Here is a 19,517-nt window from a genome sequence, read left to right as displayed (position 1 = left end):
ACAAAGAAACTATGCTAGTTAGCAAATAAAACTTTTACTGTCCTTTCCACACCTCTATGCTTAAACTTACTCTGAAGACATCAGCTTTATTGTAGGAAAAAAAAAAAACCAAATCAAGATGTCACTAATCTGAAATTCAAATCACTTTCATGTAAGAAAGAATGAGAACTTGGAAGCAGTTGCAAAACAAGATTTTACATTATTAGGTGTTGTTCTCCTACCTTGGATTTTTAATCAAATGCCCAAATCTGTTCCCACATAAAGTGAAAGATTAATCACTGCACTTATAAATCACACTCCTCATCTCCCTCTCATCTGCACTGAAGCTGCTCTCTTCTCTTTCATTGCTGTAGAACCTGCTGCCCCTTATCTCCAGGTTCTCTTTTTCTGAGGGCTTAAGTCGGGATTGTAGGTAAACGTTAGGCAGTCACCTTCATTGCCTATTTTATGTATGACAAACTGATCACAGGGATGAGCTTTGCTCTTCAATCCACTTGCTTTTAATAAATGTTTTAAATTCCACTACTGAAACAGTCATTATGAATTTTCATGAGCAACGTCACATAAATCTTCTTAACAACTCTTCGCATAAACAAGGGCTTCAAAAGCACTATGCCTGGCTAGGCAAGGGTCATCTTATATTTGGTTTCTCTATCTCCTGTGGAGTACTTTCAGGGATTGAATGGAACATTTAACACAAAGAAAGGTGCTGTTCCAAGCTCCATTCATCTCGATCAATAGCAAAGGTTTGACGTGACTGGAGGCTACACAATGTGCTTGTGGGCTGGTTTTCAGTTAGTTTTGGTAGATCCCTAAGATAAAAATTGCTCCTGTTTGGGAAATACTCAAAAGAATTCACATTTGTGTTTGGATGTGTACCAAGATCACATTTGGTGTTTTCCATCTGAAATTTTCATAGTAAACTTAACAGCATGTATTTGAAGTATAAATGCATTTAAAATCAATCTTGATATAGAAATATTAATGGGACCAGTTTGGCTGTGCAACACCAGACTACAGTCCGCAGAGATGATCAGGAGTTGGTGGGGTCAAAAAATGACCCCCATGGGAAAACTTCTGCTGGCAGACAGCGAGGGCATTGCAGAAAAGCTGAGCACATTCTTTGCATTGGCATTCACTATGATAGAGATGCCGTGAATGGGGAGGGAGTCTGAGGAACCACCTGAAATGGAGGTGTTGGGAAAAGACATGTTAGAACAAATTGATAAACTAAACATTAAAAAATTCTCAGCACCAGATGGTGTTTATCCAGGAGTCCAGAAAAAACATACACCGTAAATAAGAAATTTTTGAATTACTAACTGTGTGTAATCTGGCACTACAATCAGCTCTGGGTGTAGGGGGACAGAAGTGGGAATGCAATGCCAGGCTTTGAACATGGCTGCAGGAATGTTACTGGGAGCTAGCGGTCAGTCAAGGCTTTCATTTGTAGCGGCCATAGATTTGGCTGGAGGTTTGAGAAGAAACACAGGTCTTGAGAGGAAGATCAGCCTGACAGCCACAAGAACGCTTGGAAGGATTTCACGAGCATATAGATCGTGCTTGTGTGGGCTATGTAGCTTGCAACACAGCCTTAGGGGAGCAAGGAAGGCTCCTAACCAGTGACATTTATTATGGAACAGGAGAGGTTACACTCTGGGCTAATCCAGGAGAGGCTACCTGTGCGCTAAACCCCAGAAAAGAGAGGGCTAGAAGAAATGATCACCTCGTACATCAGGAGGAACTTTGCAGACACCAGTCCTGATCGTGATGTTCAACATCATCATAAGTGGCCTAGAGAAGGTGGTACAAGCAAATAGTGACAACATTTGCAACCCGTGAAATGTTATTTGGGATAACCAAAGCTAGTGCTGACTCTGAAAAGATGCTGAAATAGCTCATTGCACTAAAGTGAAATTCTGTGTTGGGGCTATCAGGGGAAAAGTGACTACATATACAAAATTATGATCTCTTTGCCTTTGAAAAAATGAAGACAGCTTGAGTCATTGTGGAGAGTTTGCTAAAAGCATCCAAGCATTGCTCAGTGGGCAAGCTGGTTATCAGATCTGAAGCAGACAGGGAAGTATTTTTTCATGTGGTGCAGAATTGCACTGTTGTTCCTGTGTATTGGGGATGCCAGAGTACCAATGGGTGCAAGGAGTGGTAAGTGAACTGAAGGAGGATGAGTGCAGGGGGCAAGTCAAACCAGGCAGCGTGGCTAACTCCTCCAGCACAGCCAGGTCCTAAACTGGGGGCAGCACAGGAGCAAGGGAGAGGCGCTTGCCATTTCATATACCTCTTCAAAGCCCTCATTGCCAGCCTTGGCTGGCTGTGGTTTGTGGGCTAAACAGGGCTTTGGCATGACATTTCTTAAGGCAATCCCAAATTACCATGCTTTCAAGGGTACAAGATGTGTTGTTATTACACCCAGGAGAACAGAAACAAATTGGTGGTGGGTCGTGGGGTGTCTATCAGAGCTTACACCTATAGCTGTGGCTGCGGTTGCGTAAGCACGAGACACACCTAACCACCTCCTAGACAGAGAGGGGTTTTTTGCTGGCACTTGTTTCACAGGCTGGGACTTGAACCTGGATTAGGTGCATTCCAGGGTGTCCCATCTTATCTCCCTCCCTTTCCCATCTGAAAATAGAAGTGAGACTTCGTTCTCTGCTGTCCTTGTATTACCCACATGAAGAAAAGAAAGACCAAAATGAACAATGAACGTAGCTGCTTTTTCCAATTATTCTGTATATGATTTATTTCCTTATTTTCATGACATGAAGAATGCTGTAAATGAGACTGTATTGGTTGCAACAGCTTATTGTTTTTATCCTGGTGATTTTCTCTTTATCATGAAAGAGAGCACTGGATTAGCATCTATTTGACATTTGAAATGTTTTGCCTTTGGTTGATCTGCAGCTCTGTGCAGCGTGATCCAGACTAAGAAAAGACCATTGCAGTTCTTAGGACAGGTGTAAGATTAAGCATCAAGCATCTCACTTCTGAAATGGCTTGTGATTGTTTTCTTCTCCACAGACGTCTGCATAGCTAGCAATTAAGTGCATCCAGAGATCAAAAGCTAAATTGTCTCAGACAGGAATTGCTATATCCGAACCTAGTGCTACTTGTACTGTAAGCAATCAGGCACTTCCACTGATCTTTCTTTGCTGAAGGTGAAGCAGCAGCCTGGGCTTGCTGTGCAGTCAGAGACAATACAAAAGGAAAAGACTGCATAGCAAGGGCGGGGGGGCGGGGCGGGGGGAGAAGCACGGGTTTTATGGTGCTGGGATTGTAACACCACGGGAAGATGTTGCTGTTTCCTCTGTAGGGCTGCATGAGTGGGAGGGGGCTGCTCACCAGAAACAAGCTGTGGCCTTGTGCTGTAACCGTGGTAGATGCCCTCTGCGTAGCGGTGGGGGTGAGCCCAGCTGGCTGTCCTCTGGCAGAGTGCAGTGCCTGGGGCTTGGGATCTCCTTGCAAGATGGGTGGGCGTGAGGGGGGCTACAACTCTGCCCAGCTTTCCTGGGGAAAGCAGGTCCCAGCAAGGAGAGGAGTCCTGAGCATGGCCCCTCCTCATGCTGCAGGCAATGTGGACTTGGGGAAGCAAAGAACTCAGTGCCTTAGCAGCTTTCTCGCTGTGATTTGGAGGGAAGCCCCTGATGCCTTCACCTTTAATTGCCTTAATTAGTCCATTACTCTCCTCTAGGGATATTTTCTCCAGAAAAAGAAGACGTCATCCCTTGAAATGTTTGACTGGTAGACCAGAAACTCCACTGTCAGCTTTTTTCTTTTTTTAATATATTCTAAATTGAACTATCATATTGACAAATTAGCATCTAATCCTATTGCTCTAATTCAATCATTTGCCTGTGCATTAGGATAAGAACGATTTGCATAACAGTCTTCAGTCTTCTGTTTAGAAACAAAATATTTTGATATTTGCTTGCGCTAAGTGGGATCAAACCGCTAACAGGCTGGCAAGTAATCCCAGGGGATCTGCACTGACTCTGGCACTGCTGGGCAGCCGCAGCTGCTCCCCTTCCCCACAGGCTGCCTCACAGGGAGCTGGGGCCTGCTGGTAAATGTCCCTCCTTGGGAAAATCGAAGCAAAAAAAAGGAAAATGGCTTGCTTGCCCAAGTGAGGGGTGTTTAAAATCCACTTGCTTGCATTTATCTCAGGCTGCACCACTGACAGTGATTGTTTTAGCAAGTCAGCTTTGTGAACAGTGTTTTCCTTCCTCAGAGCAGAATAGGTTTGTAAACGAGTTGTAAACCTATCACTGGACCACAGGACTGACAGTTTTTCGCTTTCATGGGGTCAGTCACCGAAAAGACCACTGCACCACATTTTCCTGGTGAGAGCTGGAAGCGTTTATTCCCTGTCTGATGACTGGAGGGCTCGGCACAGGTCAGAGTTGCTGCAGGTCCCCCATGAAGCCTGTTACTGAGCTGTGGATGCCGCTGCCCTGTTGCCCAAACAGTCCTTCTCCCACAAGCTTCATTAAGCAGTAAGCTAAAGCACGTCTCTCACCCCACCTTCCCTGTACATTGCTTTGAAGTTCTGCAGATGTCGTTCTTCCACTTCACCGACTTTTCCAGTTTCTTCCACTAGGCATTTTTATTTTGTTTAGTTACTAGACATGTAATATAGCATGGAGCACTTTATAGAAGTTTTACCATCATCTCCTGTGGCTGGTGGATAACATTTTCCCTACTGATAAAGTATCCAGGCCCTTGCAAAGGTAGAGCTGCCATGTCACATACCATACATGTCTTTAGTCATCTTCAAAGTTGTAGCCTCTTGTGGCAGATCAGTAATCTCAGACCAATAGGAAAATTACTTTTTCTCCTCCCTTTTTGTTATGCTTTTATTTTCTGGTGTGTAGATTCTTCTCAGGGAAGCGTTTTCAGAAAGCTGTCATTCCTCTAACCAAACTTGTATTATTAAAGTAGTTCTGCAGGTAGTACGGTGAGAATACTGAAATGAAATGCAAATCTAGACATTAAAGACAGCTTCCTTAGTAACTGATGGTAGACTTCTACAAGCTTTCCTTTTTAAAATTGTACTTCTTTTCCTAGGAAAGAATATGGAGATAAAGGAATGTTTCTACAAAGAGCCTGTTTTTACAACCTTCCCTTGGCTTTGGTTCATACCTTCCTGGGAAAGTTGGTGAGGTCACACCATTTGCAGATGTCCACACTGTGTGATGTTCTGCATTGTATTTTAATACATATTTATTTATTTATTTTTAAGATTAGTTTTATTTATTTAATTCAGATTAATACTCTCTGAGGGTAAAACCTCTGTGGATGTCTTGATTTTCCAGAAGCTGTCAGTAACCTGGGGTTTGCTTTTTGGAAGAATGGTTTTCAATGTTTTCTCCTACCTGTTGCTATATTGTATGCAAATGCTCTTCTGAAGCTAAGTAAACTCAATTTTTCATTTTGAAGATAGTGTGGAGTCTCTCTCTCTGCATGTCATCCCTTCCATGAATTCACCCCTGCTGATGTCTGAGCTTCTCCCCCATGCTGCAAGGTGGAGGTAGCAGGAGCAGCCAACCCACCCTGGGGCTGGGCAGCCCTGGAGGAGGACGGCTGGCTCAGGAGCACAGGGACTGCCCAGCCTCGGGATGGGGGGGTCTGGGGCTTCACCCCGCTGCTGACTGCCTCTGGGCTCCTGAGTGAGGGAAGGAGCAGAGAAGGTGATGGGTCTCTTCTGAAGCCCTGGGTCTTTCCAGTGTTTATTGTGGCATTTAATACCTCTGTCTCTTATTTGATACCTCTGGCTCTTTCAGCTGTGGGAACTGCCATGCCCAGATGGTGGGGAAGCCGTCTGTGCAGCAGGCTCTGGGTGTTCATGGCACTGATCCCACTTGCTGTACAACCTCCGCCAACGGCATGCATTGATACATCGCACTGCCCGCCATGTCCCAGGCTCAGGCCTTTAGCTCCGTTATGGAAATTAATTTGTGTTCATGGATCATGCCATTTTTCTTTTGCACTGGAACCTGCACAGAAATACATAGTGGTCCCTCTGGCTCATAAAGGGTTAATATTTTCAGTCCCAGGCCCTTTATTTTATTTTCATAACCTTAGTCAATACTGTAAAGCCCCCAAACCACTGGCAGTCTTTACCGAGATAACCGCACAATGAATCTATCTGCACATCAGGTAAAGCTGACAGTAAATTTACAAGTACTCCGTGGGACATGGGGCCTCCTTGCTGATAACCAGCTTTGGCTTGGCATGGAATAGGAGCTGCATATTTATGCCAGCTTTGTTGTGATTTTTTTCACTGCAGATAACAGCTCCTTGTGGGAAAAGGCAACGACTACTGCTGGAGTGTGCTCAGAGCCCTTGAAAACACATCTGTACTCTGTCTCAGCTCTCCTGCCTAGTTCAGTCTGCTTGGTGCTTGTTCCTCTCTTTGTGCCTCTCCTCCCTTGTCTCATCTAATCCACTTCACAGCTTCTCAGTATCTTATGGGCCAGAGATAATTTCTGTTGAAACTGGTTGAGTTGCACCAATTACGAGATGTTTTTCTGTGGTGCTGTGGGTTTAATCTACATTGATGTTAAGATCCTCGTCTCTGCTGAATGCTTGCTGGGGTGTGAAGTGTCTGCTTAGCTGTTATGTAAAGAAATACATATTAAGGTGGTTAGTGTAATCGCATAATCCTGACAGACATTGGTGGCGCAGCCACAGTTCTGTATTTTGTGAAGACGGAGGGTACAGAAACAGGCAGGCAGCAAAGGGAAGGCAGGCACATTGCTGCTGCTGGGGGATGTGTTGTCAGGACTGTGTTTCCAAAGTCAGTTTTTGGAAATAAACATATGGGCGTTAGCTATCTGTGAGCATAATGACTGGGGACAGTGCTGGGGACAGGGTGGGAGGAATGACGGGTCCAGTGCTTCCCAGCTGAAGGGGCAGAGGGTGGTTTTGCAGGTGATTCAATGCCCAGGGCAGGAACAGGAACAGAGATGGTGAGATGGAGGAAGGTGCTGAGGACACTCCACCCTCTGAGCTGATGGGAGGTGGTGATGCCCGCATGGGGGCAGGAACTGTCCCACAGCACAGCCAAGCTGGATGGAGTTTGGCTGGGGGAGCAGAGGATCGCAGAGGCAGTGCAGGGAGGAGGGTGTCTAGAGGAGTTTTGGAGCATCCTTACTGAGGTGCTCAGCATTGAGTGGCTTCTCCAGATGCAGCTGGTGACCAACTGGCTATCTGATTTTGTTAGTGCCTTTCAATGGAAAGGAAACATTTCAAGCCCTTTAACTGCTTTATCTGCAGTAGAGCTGATCCCAAACATGCACAGTTCTTAGCAAGATGCATGCAGGAGCCGGAATCGGGGGGATGATTACATATGGGGAGACCCCTGTGGATGCACCCTTTTCAGGAGTCCCTCTGCCTGCACTGCCCAGCACTGCTGAGTGCTGGGGCAGGTACTCTCCTCCACAAGAGGAAATCCAACAGATTTGAGCTGATTGTGCTCAGTTGCTCCAAGGGGAGGACTTCTCTCATATTCTTTCAGTCCAGAGAGCTGGCTAAGGTCACAGGCTTGCTTTATTTGCCCCCATATGTGCAGGGGCTGGGTGCTGTCATCCCCAGCGCTCTGGATTCACTTTACCCACAGAGACACCAGCCCAGCAATGGGAATAATTTGCATTTGTGGGAGAGGTGCAGGCTAGAAATCTCTCAAAGCATTTTAGGTATGCAAAACTGCCACCTTTGATTTTCAGAAAACTGCTACCCCCTTACCATCTGCTCCTGGTGCCACTTTCCTCCCTAGAGACACCCAACAAAATAATAATATGGATTTTTGCATGTGAGGATGGAGATGATCAATAGCAATCCTTCCCACGTCAGCAGCACTGTACAAGAAGCACAGCCTGTAACGTTAGGGTACCAGAGGCTCAAGAGAGGCAAGACCAATGCCCTGAACTTCCTTGCTGCCCTGCTTGTCCTAAAACAAATCCCAGCGCACCAGCACCCCAGAAGCTCTCACTGCTGCACTTGCCGTGTGTTTCCCTTGATACAAAATCAGAGCAGAAGAGCCTGACCTACCCACCTGCTGTGAGGAAAGTGCGTGCTTATGGTGAGCATGCTGGAAAAGAGCTTTCTGTTTCTTCTGTTTCTTAATGACCTCTGTTATACTCTCAAGGTCTGCAGTGATTTGCTATCAGAGTGCCAGTCCAGCCAGCTACATCTATTGACTGCTTTATTGTACACATCCAGGATGTCCTCTGCCCACAAAGGATGCAGGCAATTTGTATAATGCAAGTATGAGCAACTTCTTTGGGCCAATTTCTTTATTTAGATATTTCTGCCTCACCTGAACATCCAGTACACATCGCCAACATTTCTGAGATTTCTGGAAGGGATAACATCAGCATTGAATAATTACAGTGAAAAGCCAAGCATGTCTACGTATTTTGTCTAAATTATTCAAGAATTCAGGAGTGTTGCGTGCAGCATGAGTGAGCTCTGAATCTGTACGTGTATGAGCCTGCCAGCATGATGGAGTAACGGTGCACAGAGCTTTTGGAGGAGTTGCTCCCATTTTCTTTAAGCTGCCACAGTTGATGATGAGAAGGCAAAAATAATTCTGATTTATTTTTTCACTTTGCTGGTAGTATAAAACAAGTCAACCCACCATCCCAAGATGCTTTTTCTGTGCTCCTCTTTTTCTGTGCTCTGTCACAACAGAGGGATGAAAATGGAATACCTCAAATGGTTTTATGAAATAGATTTTCTCTCCCCACGCCCCCCCCGCCCCACCCCACCCCACCCCCCACACCCCCACCCCCCCCCGTCAGAAGGTAGTCAGAGACGGCATCCAATTCTTTCCTTTCACACCATATTAAGCTCCTTTTGCATTTGGAATTAATTGTGATAAGTTGACAGAGCTTCAGAGATTTCTGAAAAATAAATCAAACATGTTGTCAGTTTGCTCTGAATTTTCCACACCTCTCCAGTGCATGTTGCAGCAAAGACCTTTTAAGTATGTTGTAATCTGGTATCAGACATCTCTCAAGTTAGCATTTTCTGTAGCATCTTACACAAATTAGAATTCCATTGATACTTATTTTTGTACATTACATTTAGGTGTATGCCGTTGTGTCCATTTGCGTGGATTTATTTTCCTCAAGTAAAATTTATGCAGTTTAAAGGGTTTGGGTAGCTGGTGATGTTCACTTTGGTATGCATGGATGCGTAGTGGGGAAGGTCTTTTCATTTAAATGCATTACCCTTTGGATAGGTCTTAATTTTCCTCACTCTGTATATAGTGTTTAAATACATCTCAAAGTAATTCTTTCACCAATTAAATCCTCTTCACAACACCAAACCACATAATGAAATAATGGCAGTTTCAGTAAATTTATGTTAAAATTTGCATTAGCATTTCTAGAATGCCTTAATATTTCTGCGGTGCTTAAGTGTCACACTTCGTGCCCTTATTTTCCATATTCTCACTTCCACCCTCCCAATAACATGTGTTATTGTTTTAGGGGACTTTACAGATGTGTCACAAGTGGATGTGCACTCTTGGTTCACATACCACATGATGGGTAATAACATCAAAACAACCTATGCTTGTGGAAATAGATGGACTTTCTGTTTAGTGCAGTATTTGCAGAGATGCGAAAACTGCAGACAGTGCTATCACTACCTGCATGAGGATAGGCTTTCTGCTGCTTCTAACTTCCCTGCAGCACTTTCTGCTTTGTGCTTCAAATTTTATCCAGTGCTCCAACAAGAAGGGAGCTTTCCAGCTCCTTGAGCCTTGTGCATGTTTATGCTGCAAAGGCACAAATGTTCATTCATACTGCTGCCTTGGCTTGGCCCAAAAAAAGCTGCTGTGGGAGGGTAAGCTCACACTGCTGAGTGGCTGATTACAGCTGTGGCCAGCTGCAAGCCAGCATTGTGCTGTACAGGTCTATCCCATATGAATATTAATGTCTGAGTGCATTTGTGGACATACGGACTAGTTTCAAAGCTAAGCCACAAGCGGGGAAAGATGCCTCAAGCTGAAAGGTGAATGTTCTGGGGGCCAGTGGTGCTCCCTTTTTTACCTACAGGAGTAGCTGATGAACTGGCCAAGTTCAGGAGATGATACTTAGCATTGCAAAACCGGGTTTGCGTCTCCAAGGAGCTGAACAATATTGTTTTGCTTAGAGAGTGGCAGGACTATCTCAGGGACATGTCAGCACGAGGAGAAAAAAGGCACAGATGTATCAAAGAGAAGGCTTGACCCCCTTGGACAAGATTAACTGTAGGAGCTCCCATGCTTTTTTACCAAGGCTGGGTGCTCTCCAGCCAGCTCTGGATAGAGGCCAGAAAAGAGGAAGAAACAGACAGATCTTTCACACTTTACTAGCTGTATGTATGTTAAGCACATTTTCCCTTCCTTTCTTTGCCTATGTCTTCAAAAGAATAAGCTGTCCCATCTGTTTTGAAGGTTGTGATCAAATGTTTCTGTATTAACACGGCTTGATTTAAGAGGGATTTGAGAGTAGCTGGATAACAAGCTGTCTTCCACCAAAGGGCTGCCAGATCCACACTGGGACACAGTAACAAGTGTCCACCTCTCCTCTGCATGACTTTCACTTGGTACCCTTCGTGTTAGCAGGGCTCGGGGAGAAGAAAGTCCCTCCTCGAGCATGATACCCAGGAAAGCTTTGTGGCGTGCCTCTGGCTCCCTGTGTACGTGTGTCCATCCATGTCCCTACCACAGCATCACTTGGTTGTGAGGGCTCTCCCCAAGACAGAAACGGTGAGTTTCCTAGTCTGGCAGCCCCAGAGCAGCCAAGCATAGCAGAAATCTCAGCTTGTGGCTACATGCCATGCCTATGTCTCACACTGACTGCCAGAAACATACAGGATGCTCTGGCTGTGGGAATGTCTACCCTTTTATTTGGCTATCCCTGAGGATGTGCATGGTCCCATGTGAGGCTCCAGTTGCCGTGCGGGAAGCTGAGAAGATTTTGTATATCATGGGGTAAAGGCAAAAAATGCATTGGCTTCCGCAGAGCAGGGTTCATAGTCTGATCAGAGGTATGTGTCTGGCTCATTTTCCTTTCACAAGCGTGTCTCAGCATGTATGGTATTTGCTATGTCACCTGGTAGTTGTCATTGGCAAGCTAAAATCGTGGTCTGTTCTGGAACAGATGAAAAGATAGTCAGAAAAGCATCTGGGGCTCTGAATACCCGGAGCTGGAGTGGGGTTGTGGCTTGCAAAATTCCCAGCCAGGGAAGCTGGACATCCAGGACCAGCTACTACAGACTGTGTGTCCGAGGCCACTTACTGGAAGGAGACAAGGACTACAATCAGGCCATCTGCACACTTCCCATTTGGATGAGTGTTTTGTGCTTATTGGGAATACATGCTCAGCCTTGCTGCTGGGTGGGTCTGGGGACACAGAGCAGCAGCAGCCTCACATCTATCGAGCTACTTGTTCAGCAGCTCCGAACACTGGGCCTATTCAGTAATTCACGGATGACTTGAATATTAGAGTAGTGATCATGCTTATCAGTGCTGCTGCAAGGAGGTTGAAAGTCTGGATTAGCATTCCACATAATGTTGAGCAATTAGAGATATGGACCCAAAAAAATGGAATATAACTCAACAGGCATGAATCTAAGGTATAACACATAAGGAATAAACCAGCTGCACAAACAACAGTAGGGGAAAATATGGCTTTCAACTGAAATAGACAGCAGTATGCAGACACAGTGTTGACAACACACCTGCCTACAGTAAACAAACAGAACTTTTTTGCAAGAAAGAAAGGCAAGGTACATGTACGTAGCTTCTGCTTTACACAGAAAATAGTTCTTTGAACCTCTGTGTCCAGTTTTGGACCTTCGAAACTAGTGTACCTTACTTGATTAGACCCAAGAGGGCAGTGGTAGTAGTACAGTAGACTAGAAAACATGAAAACAATTGGAGGAACTGTGCTTCTTTATCCAGAGAAGCAAAGCCCAAATGGAGATAGGATAGCCTTGAACCCAAAACTAGTTGTGGTGAAGGGACTGTTTGAACTTAATGTTCTTAGGCAGGAAGAATTTGATTGCCATAAGGCTAAAACTTAAAGGGGACAAAACCAGGAGGACAGGTGAGGCTGTGGGGCAGGCTACCAGCCCACAGAGCTGGTGGGATCTTCAGAGCCTCAAGGCTGATGCCACCAGATGGCCATCTCCCAGCAGGGGCCCCAGTGCGCAATATCCCTCTCAGCCTATCATCCTCTGTGGGCATCTTGAGGAGGTCACATCCCCTAGTCTATCTATATATACATGCCATCGCTGGAAACACAGTCCAGGTGTCCCTGCCTTCACCAGCAGAAACATATGGACACGGACCACAGCGAGACTAGGGCAGGAAAGCACTAGACCTCCTAGGCTTGCCCAGGTCTGGGCTTACCATCAGCCAAAAGAAAGTCGTGCCTTCCCTCTAAGATTTTGTAGACCTGATGCCTTGTGGGGAAAAAAGGGCTGTTGAAAACAGCTACTAGCAAGAGGGGAACGCTTGAAAGTGTTTGTTACCTCCTGGCTTAGTACCTATGTTGGGTACAAAGTACAGAGTTACTAACCCTTTGTAAATAAGTAATTAGGGCACTTAATGTAATTGAATAGCATAATGAATATAGCAATAGACATTAATTGCAAAATATTTCTGTCCTTCAGAGAAATGCATAGGTACGCAAAAAGCATTTGCTGGTATACATTACCACATTTGTGAGTGAAAGTAATTATCAGAGAGGCAGAAAGAAATCTTACGTTTTCCACTCCTGTGTCCTGCTGGGGCAGATTTGGTTCCAGCAATGCACTTTACAGTATTTTGTTACAAGAACTATCAAAGGTAGATGAAATATATACTATTTAGACATAGGTCCAAGAGCCTTGGTGGGTGTAGGCTGACAGAGCGCCACTGAAGCCAGCAGAGGTGTGCCAAGTTATGCTGGCTGAATTAGCTAATGCACGCATGGGTCAGATTCTGCCACATCCCCCACACCTCTGCAAGCTCAGCAGGTTTTGTCAGCAGTAGGAAAAGTCAGTGGCAGGTTAGGGCTGTGTCCTGCCTCCAGCTCTGTGTTCAGCACTGCCCTTCCTTTCGCTTTCTCCGTGGCTTGCTCACCTGGCCATGTAATGGGGTAGCATTTTCCTGTCTCAAAAGCTGTTGTTAAGGGTCAGTCAGTCCATTAAAAGTATCATGAAGTGATTTGGTATCATGAGGAAAGAAACCATTTAATTATCTGATATGAATCTACTGGAAGTTGTTGCTGGGTATCAGAGGATTAGTTGTAACTTCTGTAGCCTGAAGTGTAAGGATATGGCTCCTGGTATATAATTAATGTTTATGGAAGTTTCATACACATAGGTCCCAAAGTACTATGGGAGCCAAATATTCATTAAGTATATATACCCTAAGGACAGAAAAGTGTCTGGATAGTTAGCCACTCCACCTTATCCTTTAATTAAAAATAACCCTTTTTCCCATTAATATTTTTTCTCTTGTGTTTGCTGAAGACCAAGTTCAGCTGCTCTTCAACTGCATAGCATGCTATTCATGCTTAGCTGGAATTGGTTCAGCGTAAGGAAGGATGAGGAATTTAGTCCCAAAGGTGTCTTTCTGGTGGAAAACCAGAAGGTGGTCCTTTTACTTGCAGAAAGGCCATAGCTGGATTTACCCGTCAAGCTTTTTGCACCCCCCTGAGCTGCTTGCTAAACCTGTGTATACTCTAGGAGCCCAGGACGTTGCTTCTCACAAGGACTAAGAACACCACAAGTGACTTGGCTGTGTAGTACATTTGGAGCTGTATTTTATGTGCTCATCTTTAATATAGTTCCCTAGGGTAACATATATAACACTGGATTATTTTATGTATAATCTTCTGTGCAAACTACAATTACAGATTTCTGTACAGTTAAATAATGCAATTGTAAAGCAGAGCAATAAATAATATCTGAGTGAGTGAGAAATTAAGAGGTACAGGTAAAGGAGAAATTGTATGTTTTCAGATGAGATTTGAAACGAGATGGGGAGTCAATGGGGCATGTAAATGTATTCTTAAATCTTCATAAAGGAACTTGTGCTCCAGAAGGATTTTACCAGTTACTAGAATTTCTTCTTTAGGCTACAGAGGATCAAAAGCACCTGGTGATCTGGGCTGCAGCCAGGCTGCAAGCAGTCATCCCACAAGACCATACATCCTGGGGTTGCATAGGACAAGAAGCAGCTTAAGAGATTTCAGAACAGAACAGGATATAAAAGAGATTCCTTGGACAAGAGATGGATTTAGAGCAGAAAACCTCCTCCTGCTGAGTCTCCTTTCCCCAAGGTGTAGTCTCATTGTTGGGAGTGGTCCCCAGAATAGCATTGCTCCCTCTGGATTCTTTGCTCTGGTCTTTTAACAGCTTAGCAGGTGACATGAATGCAGCAGCTCAAGTTGCAAAGGTGGGGAACCACGAGTCAGTGCTGGGAGTGTGTTTACATGCACATAAATCATGCACACAAGCCCTGAAGCATGTATCAAGCTGCAGAAGACCAAAGAATGAATTTCTACAATTCAAATAATGATCATTTAAATTTTTTTTAAAATCTGGGTTACCTGAGGTTTATTTGGACTAAGCTTAACAGCCAAAATAAAATAATATGACAAGACAAAAATTAAGCCTGCTAAACACAACAGCATTTGGCAAATAGTCTGTTTTGTAAAACAAAGGGGTAGGTAAGTCACATCTGACCCATAATTTTGGTCTAACAGGAAAGATTCAGTTGATTTAACAAAGAGCTAATTCAAGATATTTGTGAAGTGCAACAAACTAGGAACAGAAGTACAGCTGTTTCATGGAAGTTTTCAAAAGCATTGGTTTTTTCTTCAACTTTTATCTGAATGTTGGCCGAAATGTTTCAGGAATAGGTTAAACACTGTTTAAAATGTCCCTTTTTAAAGCTCTCCATCCCCTAGGTTTTTACTGTCATGTCTTTAAATGAACACAGCTTCTGCTCCTCAGTAAATGAGATGTCTTTGAACTGCTCTTGTTGTGTGGTTTGTTTGTGTACTTTTGGAGGTTAAAAGCTGCCTGCATTCACATCTAACTGTGCTGGAAGTGTATTATTTTCCCTGAAATAAGCTTAGACAAATGCTTTCTGTCCTCCCAAGCCTGCAGTCCCTCAGGTATTTTATTCTTTAAATAATCCCTCCCAGTGGATGAAAAATGCTTTGTAGTTTCCCAGCCAGGAGGGCAGGTGAGATCATCTGGTGGGACCCAGGCACAGGAGTTTTGCCTCAGCCTGCACCCCATCTCTACCACCCTTGGGTCCCCAAGGACGGGGAGGACTGTGTCCTGGCACTTTGTACAAACCACTGCCAATGTCATGGGGTTTTGAGCACCTCCACTGTGTGTGTTTAGACATCCTCCTCCTCTCCATCTTCTCCTTTGTTTTTCTGCTTACACTGGGACACCCACCTCAAAAGGCAGATGATGGGCCTTCCCATGACCCCGGCTGCTTGGCAGGGGGGTCCCCATGGTCTTTGCAGCCCCTGACCTTCTCTGTCCCTCTGGTGTTCACAGTGAGTAGCTGTACAAAGGGTTTCCCTCCAGCACAGCCTGCAAGGAGAGGTCAGGCTGCAAGCCTGTCTGGGCAGGTGGCAAAACGCACCCAGCAAAATGCATTCAAGCCCTCTGGGGACCAGAGATCTGGTTACAAGAACCACATAAATCCCAGGTTTTCTTATCAGGAGCCTGGCCGCAGCTGCTGGTGCCGGCTCTCCCCGTCCCCCCCCACCTCCCTGTGGGACGTGAGGAAGAAGAGACGTGAAGCAGGGCGGTGGGGGTCTGTGAGCCTGCATGTGCCTGCCCATGCGTGCGATGATAGGGGCCAGCACGGGGATGAGACCCATTAACAGCATGGCTGCTGTGTGGAGGGCTTTACTTTTCCAGTGATTTAGCCCAGACAGTGTGATTTGACGCAGAAAGCTGTGCCTCACCTAGCTGATGCTTTATTAGGCACTTTCTGAGCTTGGCTTTGCATGGTTAAACAGACTTTGAACCCTATTACGTGACCTCTCGGGTCCTTGCCTGTCAATTGAGTTGCTTCCCACATGCTGCTCTCCCCATTTACAGCTATCACCAGACCTTGCCCTCTTTGGAAAGCATCGTGTGAGTGTGACCTGCTGCTATTTTAAGTGAAATGCGGCTGTTACCAGTTATTCCTACCCATACTCCTCCTTTACTGACAGAGCAGGCAAAAACAGATGTGATCATAACCTACATTTTTCTTCCCTTCCCCAAAATGGTCTGAAACCCAAACCTTGGATTTATTTCCTCACACATATGCATACTGAGAAAGAGACACTGTTGTTTCCAAATTGGTCCTACCCTGTTTAGTTTGGCTTGCACCAGTGTGCAGCACCCTGTTGAGCACTATCTAAATTCAAGGCCATGTGTGCAGGCTGGCTGGGACAGAAGAGGGACATTTATCCCCATATCTGTCCCTGGGATCTTCAGGCCATAGGTGTTTTCTCCCAATGTGCAAAGGCATGGAAAGAAGAAAGGAACCAGCTAGGAGACTTCTGGGGCCCCACTTTCCTCTCCTTGAGTAGTGTCCCCTTGCTTCGGCTGTCTCCAGTGTCCCAGTGCCAGGAATCACGCCAGGAATCACGCACTGATTGTACACTTTGCATTTCTGAAGGGCTGATGTTTGCATTATAAGGTCCTTTATGCCCTACTGCAATTTGCATGTTAAATAGTAATAAGATAATGAATTAATGATGCTTATTCTTCCTATTACATGCAAACAATCATTCAAAAAGACCTAAGCAAATAAAGCCCTTTAATGTGAGAAAATTATAATTACATCAATGTTTGAAGTGAATTGTGCTCTTTTCAGTGAGTCTGGAAAAGGAGTCTGAGAGTATTTTAGGTAAAGATGGGTTTTACCTCTGAAAAGTAGAATGAACAAACCCCATAGTCACATTTATTGCTTTTTTTGCACAGCTATAAGGTGTTAATGGTAAATGAAAATACCGTTGATTTGAAAACATACAGGAACATTTTTTCTGTTCATTTGAGATGTACAACAAATGCCAAAATAAAGTAATTTTTCATCAGGGAAGTTCCTGTTGAGGGATCTGCAGTATCTAATCTTTCGACCACAATCACTGTTTGTACTCGTGCATGACACAAAAGAAAGTCAGCAGCATTTTCCCATACTGCTCTGACATACAGCACCACCTGTCCACCCCACAAAATGTTTTGTGTGTCAGATGGATGCAGCTGTCCCACTCTGGGATCCCCTCGGCATTGTTCCCGTGGAGGAAATCCTGCATGGTGAAAGCAGATGACATGGGCGTTTACATCACTGTGCTATTTACTGCCTTATGTTCCTGTGATGAAAAAAAGTCCAGGCTTAACCTGTACATCAGTGCTGTCACAAATGTCTTCTAAAGGATGCCACTTTTTTCTTTTTCTTTTCTTTTTTTTCCTTTTTTTTTTTTTTCAGGTGCATGTTTGGGAAGGGGGAACATGAATGATATGGCTCCTTTGGTTGTGCAATGCTGCAGTGCACTGCCAGCCCTTTTGGCGGGCACTGCTGCCACAGCTGGGGACTGTAGCTGCAGCTTTCTGTGTTTGGAGAAGCTCCTCCTGTCCAAGGCAGAAGATTAGGCCTCCACCTTATTTTAAATGAGCTGGCACAGTAGGCCTGTGTGCATGAAGAAGCTGCAAATTTAAAACTTTCCATATTAAAAAAAAAATTAAGAAAAAAAATAAAGAGCAATCTTTTTAATGGCAAAGGTATCCTTGACTAGCAAATGAAGAATTGCTTTACAGGTTGCTGAAAACTACCATTATATCTAAGAAACCCACTTGATCACATAGACTTCATTAAAAGCTGGTTTTCCGTTCCAGTGCCACTGCTGCAAGGTCAAAGGCTCAGCCTGGGTGCAAGGCTGGGGGCAGGGGAAGTGGTTTCTGCACTCGGCTTGGACATTAATGAGATCTAAAACCTTAGCTAAATCCCTTCATCTCTGTTTTGCTTTCCAACTCCTTGGATTTCTGACCTTGGTGGGTGCAGCTTTGATATAAGCAACAACATCTCAGCAAGGCCCCGCAGTTTAAGTAATGAGCATTGAGTAATCTCAGCCTGGCCCCTGGTAAATCACGGGCTATTAAGTTGTCTGGTGGCCCCAGTGCATGTCCTACAGGCAGAGGTTTTAGCCAGGCTGAGCTATCTCACACCCCAGAGGCCACATTCCAGCAGCCAAGAAGCATGCAGCCCAGGCTCTGCACAACGCAGAAGTGTTGGGACACAGCTGTGGCATCCCTGGCAGCTGAGCCCTTCATTCAGCAAGGCCAAAAATCACCCCACTCCCTCTCTTGCACGCACTTGCACTGATCACCACTGTGTTTTCCTACGCAGACATGGCTCCCGCTAGCTCCCTTCAAGGTGGGGTGCAGACGGAGGCCGTATGACACATGGGAGCCAGTCTTCCCCTACATCCTGCCTGAATTACCCCACTGGGGCGGCAGGTTCCCGCATACCAGGAAATCTGTTGAAATGTGGCATTCAGCGCAGCTCAGCGAGCAGCCACAATCCATTCCTGCTCTCTGCTCAGTGCTGGGCACCAATACAGCATCTGCAGACACCACCGTCGGAGATTCTGTATCATCTTTTGGAATATTGATTAAAAACAATTTAAATAATGTTGGCACAAGTCTTAGTCCTATGAGAACACTGCTGGATCCAGATCCATTAGTAACCATACTTTAGGATCTACCAGAGAGCCAGTTTGTCATTTACCTTCATGCACAATTAATGCAATATTGCATTGAAACTGGAACGTCCATGTCTAGACTTTACTGGTGTTTGAAAAACCTGGAGGACAATGTCTGCAGATGGGAACTTCAGCATAAATCAGAACCTGGTCTCAAGGCAAGACCTCTTTTCAGTACTTTTATTGCTCTTCCGCAAAGGTAATGTGATGTAAGCAGGGTGAGTGGCCATATCAGGTCTGCTAACAGTCACAATGGTCTGTGCTGTGGTTAAATGAAGGCTAACTAACAGAGGGGAAAGTTCAACGCTTCTAACATTTTCTCACAAACAATCGTTTTCCTCCAGGCTACTCTTCGGTATCTTGGTCTGACCTAAGAAATGCTGAAAGCTTGAACAATACTGATGTAAGCCCTACCAGGGACATTCAAGATGTGAAGTGTGTTGCCTGTGTCTGTGGGCAGGGTGAGCAAGGCAGTGGAGACTGTGGGGCTGTGGGGGCACGTACAAGCAGGGGGACACGCACAGGGGTGGCAGGAGCCTGCAGACGGTGTAAGAGAAGTGCAGGAAGAGGAATGTGCACCTTCCTTGCCTGTCTTATGCTTACAGCGTAATTAGGACCACATAAATGCCAGTGCTGTTAACAACCACAGTGATGACTGTTGTATCAGAAAAATCCCCCTACCACCTGCCTCCCAGGTGTTTGCACTTACATATCACTTCCCATTAAAATGGCCTGCAG

This window comes from Falco punctatus (assembly GCF_963210335.1).
Source record: "Falco punctatus genome assembly, chromosome: Z".
In the NCBI taxonomy this organism is placed as follows: Eukaryota; Metazoa; Chordata; class Aves; order Falconiformes; family Falconidae; genus Falco; species Falco punctatus.
Note: the sequence above shows the minus strand (reverse complement) of the source record.